This window comes from Pseudopipra pipra, chromosome 1, assembly GCF_036250125.1.
Source record: "Pseudopipra pipra isolate bDixPip1 chromosome 1, bDixPip1.hap1, whole genome shotgun sequence".
Lineage (NCBI taxonomy): Eukaryota > Metazoa > Chordata > Aves > Passeriformes > Pipridae > Pseudopipra > Pseudopipra pipra.
Genome location: NC_087549.1, coordinates 117874779 through 117893187, shown reverse-complemented (window position 1 = coordinate 117893187; position 18409 = coordinate 117874779).

Below are 18409 nucleotides of genomic sequence, written 5' to 3'. Positions count from 1 at the left end.
TGTTCTCCCATACTTTGTGCCACTTCTACTCCATGTCTTTCTCTGCTTGATATGTGTGGCCTTCCTTTTCAGATGGAAAACATGTTGAAGTAGAGAATTCTTTGTAAATAAAGTTGATCATGTGAAATAAACTGCACTTTTGGGACTGAATTAAGATTGTCTTGGACTAAGATTTTCTGTATTTTGGTATGCTTCTTTCTCCACTTTTCATTTACTGAATTGTCTTCTTTATGCCTTTTATTTACCACTGTGGAAGGAAAATATGGATACTCATGCTAGTTTTGCATGACTCATGAGTGGGTTCTACATACTGAGGAATGCCTCTTTTCAGTTCCCTGATTCTGAAAAGCAGAATGAGAAATCCTTAGAGTTGACAGTCTTTGTGTAGGAAAATAGTTCCATCTGTTTCTACTAAAATAATATCCCTAGAGTCATCAATATGATCAGCATGGCACCACTGTATTGAACTGACACACCATGGTGTTTGGAAGATAGAGAGGATCCAGTCATCAGTTACAGCTGTCATACAGATTTTCCCCCATGGCTTATATTAAAATTTAGTTGGTTTAGGGCTAAACCTAGTTTTTAAAAGGTCAAGCCTTTCTCCTAGTGAAATTAGTACCTGCACTTGTATGCCATGCATGACTGCAAGCATGAATATTAACTGCAACATAGACTCATGTGACTTGTCTTCACAGAACTATGGCAATGACAGAGTCAATCAGCACCCATTTATTTCTGTGTGGAAATCAGTTCTGCAGAGGAATTTAGGTTGTGTGTCTCCATAAAATCCCATAAAATTTTAGACATCAGCCATTTCATTTTGCAGTATGTCTCAATCAGGTTTTCCAGATAAACTACAAGAATTATGTATAGCAATATTACTATGCAGTAATACTGCAGATTTATAGTTTATGAGCTTACTTTTATCTTGTCCCTCACAACCTACAGTTACTTATATAAATGCACACGTAACTGCAATAATTTTCTGTGCACTTTAATTTTGCTGGCCCTTAAAAAAGAATTGAGATTAATGTTATTCTTTAGGTGTATATAAGTTTTCCCTGTAAGAAACAGAAATACTTTGGATTTATATTGAAAACAGAAATAACCATCATGAGGAATTTCAGAAAACATATACTTTTTAACGAAAAATTCATTCAACTTTAGATGATTATTAAATACTTACTTTGGGACCACTCACATAATAGCATCCTTCATTAGAATAGAAAAAGCTCAAGATGTTTACTTACTGAAAACCTAAAAGTAAGTATGTAAAAAACAAAAGTATGGAACAATTTTCCCATTCATTCATTGATTTTTTGTTCGTACACATAGTCATATATTAACACTTGTTGGGCATACATTTGTAAGTGTAAATTTTAACGGTGTAATTGGGGGCAAAATCATCATAGGAAATACAAATCCGAAAAATTAGTAGTGAATGATCCATGATATAAATTGGTATAGCTACACTGATATCAAAGAACATATGTATGTCAGAGGATGAGGTTCATCTATTACAAAAATAATAAAGGATCCCCTTCTTCGGCTTCATTAACACATAAAGATAAGTTCTTTTAGGTCTATCTTCTCGTTGATTTAATATAGTTAATGACTATAGAATATAAGTTCTAGGCCATACTTTTGTTTGTAGTAATGTTCCGGATGTCCCCGAAACAACTAATCACACAAATATGAGAAGTGCTGATGCCTAAAAGAAAATTCAGGGAGAAAAAAAACTCCGAGGCAATTTAGTTTCGAAGGTGAGATAAGGAAAGGGTTTCAATTTGTGCCTAGGCATAAGATTACAAGACGCGCTCACCCCCCGTGTCTCAGATGTTACAATTTATAATACTGCCTGTCCAATCTGAGGTTTTCCCACCCTGTGGCTTTTACCCTGATCCACCCCTGTCCTGCCCCCGGGGAATTGGGGTTGGGGGCTTTTCGAGACCCTTTTTTCATCAATCTTCATCTTCTTCAGAGCACAAATGGTGCTCAGTCACCTAGAGTTTGACTGCACTCTGCGGTTTAGGTCAAGATACAAGCATTCTCTAAACAGAACAGGCCTGTCTTAAAGAGAGACTAAACATTTCTACTGGAATTCAGGAGGTAGAATGGATATGGGGAGCATGGAATGAGATAATAGGGTTGAAAATCTATGTTGCTTCTGTGCTAAGGGTAAGGGAATAAGGGCTGCTGCTTCTAAATCTACTTCTGCTATATAACTACTTATAAAGGTTATAAAAATTAGAAAATTCAAAAAACTAGGTGGACCTTAAGGCATCAGGTCCCCCTTTTTTAAGACATCAGTACCTATACTGTGAGGTACCTCTTTCTAATGTACGAACAATTCTACTGTTGGAATTCCAAGGAAAGGTAAAATTTTGATTTATGAGGTCTACTATTTCTAATCTTGGAGCTACACAAACCCTGTCAAATTTTAGTGAGACAGTAGAATACCCATTGTAATCAGTCTCACAGTGGGAGAAGGAGGAAGTAACAATCACCTTATTACACAACTCTTCACCTTATTACACAGTTCTTGCTCATTTAACTCCTTAAGATGATTACTTTAGGAAGGTCACACATATGATACTTAACTATTTCAGAATCATATATCTCATATGAAGACCCCAAGTATTCGCATAAGAACATGTTTCATGTCTTAAAAAGCATTCCAGCTGTCTGACAAGTACAGTACAATTATGCTTGCTGGTTTGTACAAAGTCTATGGAAAAAGATTACCATGAACAAGACACATTATTACTGCTCATGCTTGGAGTACAAGCCTCTCCTTAATAATGAGAGATTCACTCCACCTGTATCTTCAGACCTGAAAGTCACAAAATGTGTGGAGCTAGAAGAGAAAATTTCTGTTTTCTCTCCAAGATAAGAAAGCTAACCAACTATCCTTTCTTCCTCAACCATTTGCCTCCTTCTCTAAAAACATCTTAGGTATTTAAGTCTTTATATGTCATGACAGTAAAATATGAAATTAGCATTAAGTCTAAAAGTACTTAATAATGAATTTGTAATTAAATCAGATTTTGTATGTCAGCAATCAAATGATTTGCTAAAGGACAGCTCTTTGAATTATGTTTAATGCTCATCTAAGGACAAAATAAGTTTTGCAATATAATTAAATGAGCAGAAATGCATAATCACAGCCTTATTAATATGTTAACCTTGTAAAAATATTTTAGTATTACAGGCACTTAACAAGATAGCTAAGGCAAGTTAATTAGATTTCAAGTTATTTATTAACCATGTTAATTCTTATTTTATAAGATTATTAATTAAAAACCAACATGCCATAGCTTCACTGCACTATCTTGCTATATTTTATACCAGCTCTGACTTACAAGTAAATTAAACAAAGCAACTACTAAGGACTAGAAAAGTGCAACTAATCATTTATTGCTAATATAGTAAAATTATTCTGCAAGTGGTTTATCTTTTATATACTTATTACACCTCATGAAAAGCTCTCTTTAGGAGTCAGTGCAATGTATGAATTTTCTACACAAACTTAAACATAGGGTGGACAACAGAAATATGAATATTATGCACTTTTTAGGTTCTCATTTCATTCATAGGAGAGAATTACATGATCAAAAACCAGACCTATAGAAAATCAAGAAATAATGAACTGATGAGTATTTTTCTATTAGGTCCATAACACAATCACCAAATAGAACATTAATTTTAATCTATCAATTAATCTATCCTTTTAATCAATCAGTCAACCACTCCTGCTTCTGGGCTTAGCTCAACAGCAGTAAATGTTGTGCAGGTATTTGCATTCATCACTGTAGCGTGGAAAAGCCCCATTCGTGGCTAGATGCTATACTTACTATTATTTTATTACATTGTTAGGTGGTAAAGATTCAAGAAAGCAAGGAAGTCATCACTGAAAGAAAGAGCATTTTCTTTAGGAAAACTATAGTGCTTAGCTACGTCCTTTAGGATGTCCATTTTGCTCCATGGAAATAGAAACCCTTTGACCTAGGTCAAGTAGGATCCTCGTTCTGGAGAACAGCATGAACCTACAGAAAAGCATAGGGCTGAGTGTCTTCTTTATGAAACTGATCAAAGACTCCAGGTCTTTGGGTAGAGCAACTACTCTACCCAGTTGCTCATTTATTTTCCAGCTCAGCATTCAGGGTGTGTAAATCCAAGAGATCAGTGCTTCTCTGACTGTCCGAGATTCTGTCAGGACCATCCCGCTTCCTTAGAAGATGCCAAACCTTTTTACAATTGCTTTTACTTGGGACTTCCCTAACAGAGGTTCCTTCTTTACAAGACTTTCTGCATGGCACTGCAAACTTCCAAGGTGAGGTAGCACAGCCTGTTTTTCAGATGTTGACATTGCTTTGACTTGTGTTGCAAACCACATCCCACACAGCTCATTGCTGGTTTGTGGACTCTGATTTAACATGCCTTGCTATAGGAAGCTTGATTTCTTGTGGGATTTTTGTCCCCTGCTGTGACCTGGATGTCAGGATGCTATTTACTGTCTATAAGCTTAAGACTGAAATAGTAAGTTATCAAGCTGCTCCATTTTTCCCCTCAGGGTCCCGTTTTGCTCCTGTTCAGCAATCAGTATGAGCCACAGAAACTGATTTGTTTCATTTCATGTTTGAGATCTGGCTCAGCTTTTGCTCAATTTAGCACTGCAAGTAGTTCCTATTATCTCATGCCTCTTCATGGTTTAGTTGCCACAAATAGGTAAGACAGAAACGAAATACACCAACTTCACCATCCCAGCCCTCCCAAGAAGCTCAGAGCACTTTATGTACCATCAGGTCCTCTTTCTTTCTCTGTTTCAACTGTTTTTGTTGTTGGGTTTTTTGGGGGGTTTTTGTACATGTTAGTGAATACCGGCAGCTACTGACTTCAACTCTTTCTTTGATAAATTTCTCATACATTTTGTTTTATCATGGCTTCTGTGTTTGCTACCTGTAACGCTTCACAATCCCTCCCTTTGTTTTCTTTGCTCCAGATGAAAAGCTACCATTAAATGGAGCTCCTTCCTCAGGAATGCTGTCCTTCTCACTTGGTAAAGAGGTCAATATCAAGTTCCACCCGTTCCTAAGGCTTGTGAAATATTCTAGATACCTGGCAGTGTTACAGGCTGTCACACGGACAGTAAAGCGGGGAAGAGCTGGGGCACAAGAAAAGACAGGGTTCTCCTTTGTTGATGCAGAAGAATTTCATTTCTCTTTACCCCACTGCTGCTGCAGTGTGTGTAGGGCTTTGATTGATTCAGTTAATTGTTTGTCTTGCTCTATAAAAATATCTATATTCAAAGCCTTAAATATTTATTTTTCATTTGCTTATTAGAAAGTAATATACTTATAACATAGTCATGAAATGTGTGTCTGAATGTCTTTGAGTCCCTTTATCCAAGCTATATAGTTTCATGCACACTACATGGAAATTGTGAGCATAACGTGGGCAATTAGTGACTCAGTTTGAAATGTCCCAGTATTTACTCTGTTACCACTTTGCAAAATTATTCAGTGGTAAATCCAAGATGGGTTGCAAGTAGCAGATGCAATTATTTTATTAGTTTGTGTTGCTCTACTCAGAAAAGGTATCCCAAAAGTTTGTTCATGAAAATGATAGTGAGTCATGCCATGGTAATTCATTTTATTTCTTGCAGACAGACCATCCACATAAATTAAAAGCTCAGCAATTTATTACATGTAACAAAAAAATTTCAATGGAAGACATTTTACCAACAACTAGAAATATGGCTTCTGTTTTCCCCTTAAGGAGTCTCAGACCATTTGTGGCTCTTAAAAGGCTGTCTGTAGACATGTCTGTAGACAGAGCAAATTGAAGAACCAAAAAACTTTTACTGAGAGTAACTTGCTCACAGATTTTGGTTTTGTACATAGCAGCAGTCTCCTTCAAACACCTCTATCAAATGCTACTGTATCAGTAAGAAAAGCCCCCTTTTATACAAGGAATTATTGCCTTTATTGACAGGTAAAACTGAACTCTCCAGTACCATTCTACATCAATACCTTTTCTGTTTTCCCAGGTGCTCTACTCGAGGGGCGTAGGACAACAATGGTGTCCTACTGAGCCCCATGTGGGTTTTGAAATCTGTTGCTAGAGTGTATCGCAGCGAGTACCAAAGTTCACAGCTGTAAGAAACAAGTGCTACCTCTTGAAAATGCCTGGCTAGGAAAAAAATATTCTGCTTTTCTTCAATCATCTAATAGCAAGTGATTGTTCACAGCAGAAGCTACGATGTGAGCTTTTGTTATTAATCATAGGGAATTTCTCAAACAAAAGGTCCTAGGAAATCCATCGTCTTCATCAGTCTTTGTTTCCTCCACTTCACCATCATTCTACTGGGTTTATGTCCACTCTAAGCTTCAGCCAAAACATAGCCACTGAGCTCCAACTATAAGTGGAACAACAGGATGAACTACCTATTCTCTTATTTTCTTACCTACAAAACCCTGAAAGCACAAATGGTATTTGACTTGTATATTACTTCTCTTTAAAAAAATACATTTCTTCTTACAGTAACATATAGAAACACAGAGTACCAAATAGATGTCCAGCAAGAACTGTTGAAAAGACCAGTCAATATCACTCCCTTACCTCCAAATTGTTTTTGTCAACAGAAGATAACTGGCCTGAGGTCACAAAGTTCTACTCATATAATCTGAAGTTTCTTCTAAAATTAGGAGGTTTTGGTTTTTTTCTTTAGAGCTTGCTTTTAAATCATGAAGATTGTTGGTTACTGCGGTATAAATTCCTGAACAAAAATATTTTATGTTGTGCATTAGTGCAGGGACTTTCCTCCCAAACCAGATAAGCAAGCGCATGGAAGGATATTGGTAAAATATGCACTGAAATACAGTGTTCTGAAAACCAAAGGGTTTATAAGACAAGAGGGTTTATAAATATTAAATACATTAAATTTTACAGGTCTTCTGAACAGTATTCTTCTAATACTGTAGTGTTTTAAATTTTATTTGAACAGTTCCAAATGCTGATGTCCCAATGGTCATGTATTTTAAGAGCTACATTTGGGTTTGCTTAGCCTGGAACTTTTTATCAGATCATTATTTTGGGCTCAAAAATAGTATTGTGATAGCTTACAGACAGCATTTCTAGAGATGAAATTGAGGAGAAATAGGAATGAAAGGGAAACATTCACATGGAGACCAGCATAACTCTGGCATCCTGAACCACCAAGAAAGTATAGAACTGGCTTTCAGCAGTTCTTTTTTTGGAGTCGGGGGGGTTTCTTAGTACCAGCTTGGGGAAAAAATTACCTGCAATTTTATGTCTGAAACACTGAAAAAATGAACATCAACAACAAAACTGAGAATTGTTTGACCTAATTTATAACTTCTAAGTATTGGTTTCACTGAAGTTTCTTTATTAGTATGCAAGTCATGTTCTTTTATCATTTTTACCCTGATGCTTTTGCTTTCATAAATCATATATCAAGTTGATAAAGAGAAAGTCAGCACTGCCCTGGGAAAATTCAACAGGTTGTCAGCTATTTCTTATTCAATAATTTATGAGAACAAGATGTCTCCATTACATAAATAATTCCTTTGCATTTCATTCAATTATGCTGTTATTTTGGGTGTTTATTATTGAGAGAAAGTGTGGCTTTTGAAGGGCAAAGTGGATGTTCTGGGTTGAAGTAATTGTTGAACTCCAGAGATTAGTGATTTGTTATTAATAATCATCCATAACATAGAATGTCAACATGCAGAAAAATATACTGCTTGAAGAACAAGAAATATATGATGTGAATCCAAAAGCATTGACTAAACTGAATAGGTCAGAAATTTTTCAAATACTTATCCTTCTCCCTAGAAAAGTAGGATTTACTGAAAACCAAACTTGCCATTTACATTATTTGCTGCAATTAGTGGTAGCATGGTAACTGTGACTTTTAATATATGACTAAAAATAGCTAATTAATAAAAAAAGTCTTTTTCTCATCAGCCACATATGTAATCAGAGGACACTGGGACCTCTGAAGCTGATGAAACCTTTGCCCCTTTTTAAAGCTCTCTTTACTTCAGTTTCTCCTGAAAGGGACAGATCACACTTTGGCAATTGTGCATCCCACCAAAAATTCTGTAAACCTTACTGATTTTTTTTTTTTTTTGTGATTCTGTATTGATGACAACATGCAGGCATCAAAGATTGTATGATGTATGCAACAGCAGCTCTCATATAAACTTATTACAACATGCAAAAATTTGTTACAACAAGTAACATACTTGGTAGACATTTTATTTGAACTAGTAATCTAAATACTGTTAAGGGTACATGTGGTTTTGTGCAGTCTGCAGTGGTAATTTCACTGGTGAGCCTGAAGCTTTCAGAGGTAGGCATACACTGACTTGCGCTACACAAAAAAAGGGTGAATTGGGGAAAGTTAAAAAAACCTTTACAAGATAATGGCCATTTTTTTTCTGTAATCAGACATACAATCACAAAATTCCCTCACCTTGTATTGTCTTAATAGTGACTAATCTATAATGTTGTTGTTCATATTATACCAGTCCTTTAACCTTCTGTTGAGTTAGCATGCAAACACAGGAAAACATACACAAAAGCTACTGGGATTGTTTTCCTTTGAGATCCTTAGCAGATGAAAAACAAGTTTCACCACTCTTCCTTGATTTTAATTTTCAATATGAGCTCCTTCAAGTTTGTCTTATCTGTGTTGGTGGGGTCTGCATGATGCCATTTCCCAGGTTCTGATTCCCATTTTATATTACTTTTGTTAAGGTTTGCGTTTTAAAGCAGAAGTCTTGATATGTTCCCTTTAATTCTATGTTCTATTTCTCAGTGGATCATGCAGCAATAGTGCATTTTGGTGCTCTATGTGTATGACTGTCCCACCATGGCTGTTCTACAGTAAGCATGAATTCAGTTTTCCTGTAAAACTGTTATCTCTATGTTATGCTACCATCTAATATGTAATAGGGAATACAAAAAAGCTACAGGTCAAATTTTTCTGGTATCCATATATATTATTGATAGCAAACCTATTGTATGCACCCCAACAGCAAGAGTTTTTAAAGTGTTTAATCTGGTCTGAAGCTTGATTCTGATTTGCTTCTAAATCTGAAAGATATACAAGCTCTGCTAATGCCATCTGTCAGCTACCGGATAAATAAGCATCTTTCAAAAGTTTGCTGTCAATATACAAAATGAGTTGATAGCTGGAAATAGTATGCTGCCACATTTACTTCTTGATTCGTCTTGCAGTTTAGAATATGCAGCCTTGGTTTGCTCTTCTGTCATCATGGTTTTGTGAATATCTGTTCCCCAGCTTAAGTGCTTTAATCAATGGCATGTTTCCCCTTGCATGATCTTTTAAAAGTATTCCTCTGCACATTGCAGATTCATACCTAATGGTTTTTTTTGATGCAACTGCTAAGTCCATCAGGTTTCCAGATAACTACAAGTGTATCTGCATTCCAGGACTGAGATCTCATGTTGGGATCCCATTAACAGGGCATAGCTGTTGAACTGTCTCACAATTCTGTTTCTTATCACAGATAAAAGGAGAAGCGTGCAAAAATATGTGTATGATGACCAAAGATACACATCACAAAAGCACATTATGTTCCCTTAATAGTAAAATTTTGTCTAATAAAGGTAGTCAGTGAAGCTGAAATATTCATCATATCTTTAAGCTATGTCTGTAGCAGGTTAGGTAGACATCACTCTGCCCTGCAATGACTATATTCAGAGAATCATAGAATGTTAAGGGTTGAAAGGGACGTTAAAGGTCATCTACTTCCAACCCCCTTGCCATGGGCAGGGACACCTCCCACTAGGCCAGGTTGCTCGAAGCCCCATCCAACACTGCCAGGGTTGCAGCACTCACAACCTCCCTGGGCAACCTGTTCCAGTATCTCACAACCCTCAAAGTAAAGAATTTCACCCTAATTTTCCTAAATTTCCTCTCTTTCAATTTTTATCCATTATTCCTTGTCCTATCACTACAGTTCCTGATGAAGAGACCCTCCCTGGCTTCTCTGTAGGTCCCTTTAAGATACTGGAAGGTTGCTATGAGGTCTCCACACAAACTTCTCTTCTCCATCCTGAACAGCCACAATTTTCACAGCCTGTCTTCGTAAGGGAGGTGGTCTAGACCTCCTATCAAACTCTTGGATATCCAACTCTTGCTCTAACAGTTCCATGTTGACTGATTCTACACCATAGAGTTTTGCATTTGGTCAAGTGAATGTCATTTATGATTGTATTAAATTAGGGATTGATTTAGAATTATGGATTCAATGACAATATCCAGATTCCAGTTCTCCTGACAACATTTAATGTTTTCCCTCATGTATTGAGGACAGTATTAGGAATCCAGTGCTTGCCCTGCAACTGCTAACTACAGATATGCCATGCGCTGTACTTTATTTGTGCCTCAGATCACACAATCACTTAGATAGTTTACAGCTGATAGAGTTGTGCAGCCAGTGATGAAATCTTATGTTTGCTTAGGCTGCCAGACACCATGCATGCTGATGTGAGAGGTAACTGCCAAATCTGAATTGTTGCCTTTACTGATGTAGATAGTAATGAACTATAATTACCATTCAGCTTTCCATATGTTGCTAAAGAATTTGTATAATTAACTCCATATTTAAATATGATTCATGTATCCAAAATTAAATGTGTCTACTGGATCCAGAAACCTTAGGATTCTTCAGGACTTCAATTGCTTTGCTAATTTTTTCAAGGTAGGGGGCTATGTTAATTTTGCAATTCTTTGGACGACCTATTTCTTTGTAATATATTTATCCATAGTTTTTCTATTTATCATCTGCGATTGTACTCACAGGATATCTAAAATCAAACACACTAAAAAAAATAAAATTAAAGTTAAAAAAATGTTCCTTTTTTTTCTACTTTTGATATTTATAGTTTTAAAAAGCCTTATAGTTTCATATCAATGAATTTGGGTAGCTGTTCCAAAATGTATATATATTCTTCTAAAATACAAAAAAAAAAAAAAAAAAAAGAAAAAATTATGACAAAATAAAAAAATTTTATTGTTTATTTGTCCCAGCTTGAAATTTCAAGTCTTGACTTTTTGAAAGATGTTTAGATCTTAGAAATTCTCACCAGACAGACAACCACTAATTTGACTACCAATGTTATTCAGTCCCTAAAGTCTTTCCCAATCCAAAAGGGGGTGAAAGAACCATGAGGTGTTCAAAAAGAGAACAAGCTCTCCAAAAAAAGTGCTTAGGAACTTTTAGCTCATGTTCTTTAACCATGCGGTTACAGTATGTGCCATCTTCCTAGATCATAGTATTTCCACTTTTCCTGATTCAGTGGTTCTGAGTTGACAAAGCACAGCTGTTGAATTTTACCTTAATTTAGTTCCCCTCCCACTCACACCCATACATCATATCCATGATTCAAACATAAGATTAATGCAGCTTCTCCAAAAGCATACATACAACACGTTTTGCTTAACAGTGGCGGGTTTTTTTGTCTCTGCACCCTGGGAGGTTGCAGAGCTTAGCCATATGCTTCCTCTGTTACATGTAATCTATTGACTTAACAAAAAATTAGCAAAAGGACATCATTGTCACAGCTTAAAAGAATTTTGTTAGTAAGACTAGTGCACTCTTTGAACTTCATAATTACATGCACAGTTGCAGAAAATAGATTTCATGAATCTGGAGAGCTTTACAAATATTGCAGCAGTGTTTTGTGGACTGGATGTACTTAGAGGACTGATGAAGATGACAGGACAGTTGAAGCAAATCCACTTCCAAGACCCACACATGCTGCTTTAGTGACAGGCTGAGATATACCAAATCCTTGAAAAACTAAGCATAAAGGTTAGATTAATGGTTACATTGGGTCCTATTCTATCTATTTTTTTATCTGAAATTATGGGTATTCCTATGATTTATAAGTACTAATTAACAACTCAATTTTTACGAATAAGGTAACGGATCAAAGATAAGCACATAAACAATTCTAGTGACTGCCCAAATGACTCTTCACAGCTTTTGTAAAAAAAGACTAACAGCTTCACCATTACAAAGATGTGATCCTAAAATAAATCTTAAACTTCCAAATACCTTAGGAATTGAGAATTATAGGTAAAGAACACTATGCACAAATCCAATTTGAATTACAGAAAAAAGTGCATTTTATAATTTTTTTAAGCATTCCTAAAGGTGCAATCACGCAAGTCGTATTGAAAAGGCAGCCTCAGTAAATCGTGAGGCATTATGTGAATAGATTATCAGGGATTCTCACAAACATGGAAATACTGTCAGTGTTACACTGACAAGCACTGTAATTGAATAGGAGTCAGATTGTATTACTGTAGTGTGGAGTAAATTAAAATGTGGAACTCAAAGGAGACCTACCCATGTGTATATAAAGTACGTTTAACAGAAGGATCTATTACTGTGTTGTTATATAGAAACTTAGCAAGGTCTTGCTGTAAACAAGATGACAGTGGATGACTGGGTTTTATTTAAATTAAAAATCATAAGGAGTGAAGTTCAAATGGCTGAAGTTAGGGCCAACAATGTTCCTCTACTAGCAGAAGCTGCTAGTAGTAATTTTTTTAATGGAGAATCTTTTTCCTTATTGCATCTCATTCTGTGAGATGGGCTACTTGTAAGGATTAACACTGTTAGTCTCACACAGTATTGCAAATATTTCTGATTAATGTGTTAACTCTGCCTAAAGGTGTTCAGTTAGACTCTGAGGAAAGTGTTGTTATCAGGTATACCTGATATATCCTGAAATACAGGCACCTTTGTCGTCATAAAACAATCAATGTGTTATCCCACTTGAGAAGAGTGACCATCCCTCTCTGTCTGTTGAAGCTCTTGTCATCTCAGCCATTCCTGGGCAAATGACACACATAGTGACATTTTATATTTATATTCCTGCTGTCTAAGGTTTGCAAATGAGACCATAACTTGTTTCTGCTAGGAGAGTCAACCTAAAAAGAGCATGAGTAATATCTTGCCACATATTTGCTGTCCTATATAGGCATTGCATAATTTTCTGGAGGCAATGGTAGACACACCGGGATGAGACATCGAATCGCATTGACTTTCTTCTTATTTTGTTTTTTTGTCTGTCAGAAGGACGTGATAATTCTGACATCAGTATCCAGCAGTGCAGCAGCTCTTTTAACTGAAACTAAGTGTCAAGGGTACATGCCATCCGGGCAGCAGTAATTTTGTATTTTAACTGAATGGCGGATTAGAATCTGATTCAAAAAATTTTATCAGTTGTCATTTTATGAAGTTGCAACATTTTACATATGCACTTCCTTGCAAACTGCTTAAAACCACTGAAAATTTTTTATTATTATGTAAAGTCTGTCACTTTTGGAAAAGTTAGTGTTATACATAAGTTTGCATTAAGATGTTAATTTTTAGTAACATCATAGAAAAAAATTAATATCATTGTCCAGGACAATTTTTCACAGGCAAAATAAATTAATCTTTTCCAAATTCACTACCAAAATGTGCTTTTTCTCTTGACATGTAATTTTGTATATGAATCAAAATTTTTCCTCATGTTCTTCTGAGGACACTCTAAAATATCTCTGAATCTTCTCTTACATTTCCTTTACTTCCATCTAAGTTTCATTTGCCCTTTTCCACAGATTTTCCATTAAAACCTGTTTTTCTACACAAAAATCTCACCCATTTCTAAGAACAACGGCTTACAGTGGTAATAAGGTTTCAGAATGTGTTGTCCCTAACATCTTCACTGGTCACTTTAGGTGTTTTCTGACATTCTGACATTTAGGTACATCTGACATTCAACTTTATATCTGGAAATCATTATCCAGATTTCATTTGCGATCAAAAAAGATTTTTACTGTACCGATATTGGTGTTCTATCTTTTAACTTTGATTCCCTGTCCAGGCACTGGAATGCATATCTGAAGTCTCTATATCTCTTCCAAAAATCTATTTTCAAATGTTACATTTTTATATGGATTAAAGAAGAAAAGAAAAAGAAAAAAGGAAAAATTAAAATACACTATGTTTTATCAAATTTTTTTTAGGGTGTATTAGTTTCCTTTACTGTTACCCATTACTTTTCTTACAATATTAGGGTCCCATTTTGTGAAATGTGTTAGCTTTTACGTGATTTACAACTTAAAGTTATGGACATGTGACTTGCTTTAGGCTGAGACATCAGTCATCACTCACTGCAACACTGCTTGCTTTCACTATTGGTAAATTCTCCGAGGTAGTAATGCCAGTGCCAATGTCTTTGTCTTGGCTGCTCACTTGTTTCAGCACAGTGATGTAATTTTGCATTGTTTCCTAAATATTTGGTTTGTTCATGGAGCTCTTTGGATAGATGTTCTGGATGCCATCTCTGAACTTCTCAGATCTTTCTGCCTCTGTCCTGTTGCGGTCTTCTGAATTTTCCGTTGTGTGCAGTGTATCAGAGCACTATCAACCTATGTTAAGGAGAGTCTGTGCTGACACACATATTAGCAAATTTTAATTGTTTTATCAAGGTCTAGCTTTTACTCTCCAAAGAGTCTTTACCCAAGTTTTGATTTCAGATCCTGCTTAGGGCTCTTATCAGAGTCTCAGTTTCTCAAACTGTAAGATGGTTTTTCCTTTCACCAGTAACTCTTCTATAGATTTATATCTTCCTGAAGTCTGTTTTTAAAACATGCTACTCATTTTTCGTTTTTGTGTGGTCTTTGGTACTTTTCTGGGGACTGCAATAGCTGCACTGTGTCTTTTGCCTAAACTTCACTGAAAAAAATGAAAAACCTCTATCACTAAAAAAACTGCTATTATGAGAAATAAATTTCTGGTTAATTTTGGTTTTGATGGAAAACTTTCTTCATCATTATAACTGGTGCTGCTTTTACCTCCATTTGTGTTTCTGGAGAGTTTAATTTACAGTAGATCTCTTAACTGTTACAGTTGAACTAAAAATATGATTGACTTGATCTTCATTTAGTACAGCTATCACTCAGAGCCAAGCCATCTATTGCAATTCTACTTCACTGCAGCTTTGCCTGGTGTGAGCTCTGTGCAAGGTGAGCAATCTGGCTCATACTAAGGCCTCATGCTGGCTGGGAACTTTGGCTGCGTTGCTTGAGATGAGAGAAGGCAGGGAAAGTATCACCACGTTACTTGTTACTCAAGAATTTTTCATCCATATGTACCTCTCTGTTCTCAGCTCTTAATGCTTAAACTTCAAGTCTGGTATCATCTCATTACAGTCAAAGACTGTTTTGCCACTCATACCAGCAGATGCTGGGTAGATCCAAGGGTACAAACCTTGGAAGGCAATTCCCTGTGAGGATTATACACACACTTGATCTGCACTGAGGGCATATTATATTAACAGGCATGAGGGGAAGAGCACAGTCAAGGGACAGCACTTGTTAGGCCAGCATGCTTGGAAAAAACATGGTTTAACCATAATTGCTACTCCATAATTTCTATTCAGACTCTGATAATCTGAAAGAAAGAGCTGGATTGTTTCTCAGATGCTGTATGTGGCAGCTTTTGGCAAATGCCAGCTTTGCAGAGGGCAATACTGTGTATATACTCTGAAGAAGAGTGGGGTGGAAGTAAGTCACTATTTACTGCTAAATAAGTTTCACTTCTGTAGGGTTAATGAATAGTGATGAAGTTCTGGTAATTAATAGATCCAGTTTAGTGGTGGGGATGCAGGAACAACACACGTCTAGATAAAATTCTCAATCTTCCTCCTTCAGACTTTCAGGTGACTTGTAATTTTTCCATTGGTCTCATTTTTAGAAACATGTAACCTGATATAAGCTTCAGAGCACCAAAGCGACAAATAACTGGGCTGATTTTCATGACCACTGAGTACATCAGGTCTTATTTTTGAAAATTATCTCACTTACTTGGTAATAAAATAAAGATATAAAGAGCAGGCTCCAGCTTGTTACCTGTACGTTACCTTATTACTCATAGGTTTTTTATGGCATCAATGTCACTTCTTTAAAAGACAATAGCTGTGAATTTCAGTACTTTAAAATCACCTAATCAGAGCAACCAAGTGATATGTTTCTCCCTTCTTCTGAAATGAAAATGGAAAATACAGAATGCCTCGTTAAAAAATCATTTAAATTCCTGTGTTCATTGCTTGACATTAAACCTAACGCCATATATATTTGACAAGGGGTTGCAGGCAAGGCATTTCCTAGAAAAGTCATTAATGTTTGCAAATTCTTAGCTATAATAACATATCAAGTGTCAAGATATGTTGTGAGAGCTCATTTGTTTCTATATCCATGAGATAGTGGTGAAATTTTTTATGTACATTTTTTTTCTACAAGGTTTCTCCACCTTCTAGCATATATGTTAATTAGAAACAAGTGGAAGAGGCAACTTAAAAGCATGATATGTTTCATGGGACTGTACTGTCAAGAAACACTGAGAAAGAGAGGAAGTAACTCCAATATAACAGATAAATCTGAATGTATTTGTTCCATGGCTTCCCACCTCTTTTGTCACTGAGCAAGACTCAAAATCTGTTTCTGCATATGTTTCCCATCAAATTCAGGACCTGGTAATGCATAAACCATGCAGTAATTTTTTTAAGTCACTACTGCTACCACAAATTAATGAGAACAACTGTGTGTACTCTCCACATTTTAGCTGATGTATAAACAGAGCAGTGAGGTTAATTGTGAAAACTGTTTACTTTTGAGGGGGGGAAATAAAACCCACTCAGATGCTTACTCTTTTCAAGCCGTGAATTTTTTTTCTCCATAGCACATATGCCTTGCTGCAATCTGGCAAACATACCCACCAGAAAAAGAAAAAATCTTATACAACCCAGAATATTTTTTTTTAACAGCTTGAAGTAGAAATCATGAACTCGTGCAAATTATATATAGTTTCCTCTCTCTATAAAAGTATCAAAATGACACATTAAACACTGGCCCCCATGACTGTACTGGCATATGTACCTAAAGGTAGTCAGTCACAAGCAAGGAAAGGAAGCATGCTCAGTTTGAATGAAATTTACAGTCCAATATAGCAAAGTGTGGTTTAATAATATATCACTTAGATATAATGTGCAGGGCCAAAAGGCTAAAACTTACATTTCTCTACTGAAAGCTTTGTTGTTAAATATAATACCTGCCTAGAACTGTCCCAGTTAGATGCACAGTGTTTCTCACCACTGCTTTCTCTGCACTAATGGCCTCTCATATTGATTTATGTACATTTACCTAGCTCCCTCCATACTTTTGGACATGAAATAGTCTGATATTTTGGCAAGCTACAAATGTTTAAATGAGTCAGGATTTTTTGGTATGTTTCTTGGCCTGAGTGGTAAATAGACTAAATATTAAAATACATATTTTATAATACATTACTTACATAAATTTTGAGCAAATCCTGGAAATATTTCTCCAGCACAGTCTAATTTCTGCCTATTTGGGACCTAAATGACACTGCAGAGCATAAAGAAGAGTTGGATCACACTTCTAAGGATGATATGTTTTTCTAGGACCTTTCTAGGTTACAGTGCTGAGCAGGGGGAGAGGACAAAGCTCTTCTCAGAAGACAACTGTGCAAAATGTAATGACAAAGAAGAATTAGACCTAGACAAGGCTTCATCCTGACCCAGTGAAGTATTTTTCCAGTGTGACTGAGTGGCAGCCCAGGAACAATCTGAACAATTGGTCTACCTCCAGCCTCCCACCACTCATTATAAATGAATTGATCATTCTCCTGGAATAGCAGAGATACAGGATACCCTATGCACCCATAAGTCTGTGTAGTCATGGTAAGTACATTTATAAATCCTTTTCAAAAACAAAGTTATTGAATTCAGTGGAAATCACAAAATCATAGAGTGATAGATTCGTTGGTGTCAGCAAGCACCTCAAAGATCATCTAGCCCAACCTCCCTGCCACAGGCAGGGATATTTTTCACTAAACTGTGTTATTCAAAGTCCCACCTAACTTGGCCTTGAACACTTCCCAGCATGGGGCATTCAACAATTTTCTGGCCAAGATGTCCCAATGCCTCACCACCCACACAGTAAAGAATTTCTTCCTAATGTCTAATCTAAACCTACCCTCTTCCAGTTTAATGCCATTATCCCTTGTTTTTTCACTACCTGCCCTTGTAAAAAGACCCTCTCCAATGGTTACATAAAGGTTTTTCTTTATCAAATGTTTCCCAATATACAGTCATAAATGAGCAAACACTATTAGGACTAATGGAACAATGTTAAGGACAGAAAAGGACAAATGCAGAAATATTTGAACAAAATACTGTATACAAACCTGAGATGTGTTCAATTCTTTATGTGACTGCAAAATATTTCTTCTCCTGCTACTTCTCTTCTGCATCTAGGGGTTCCCTACCC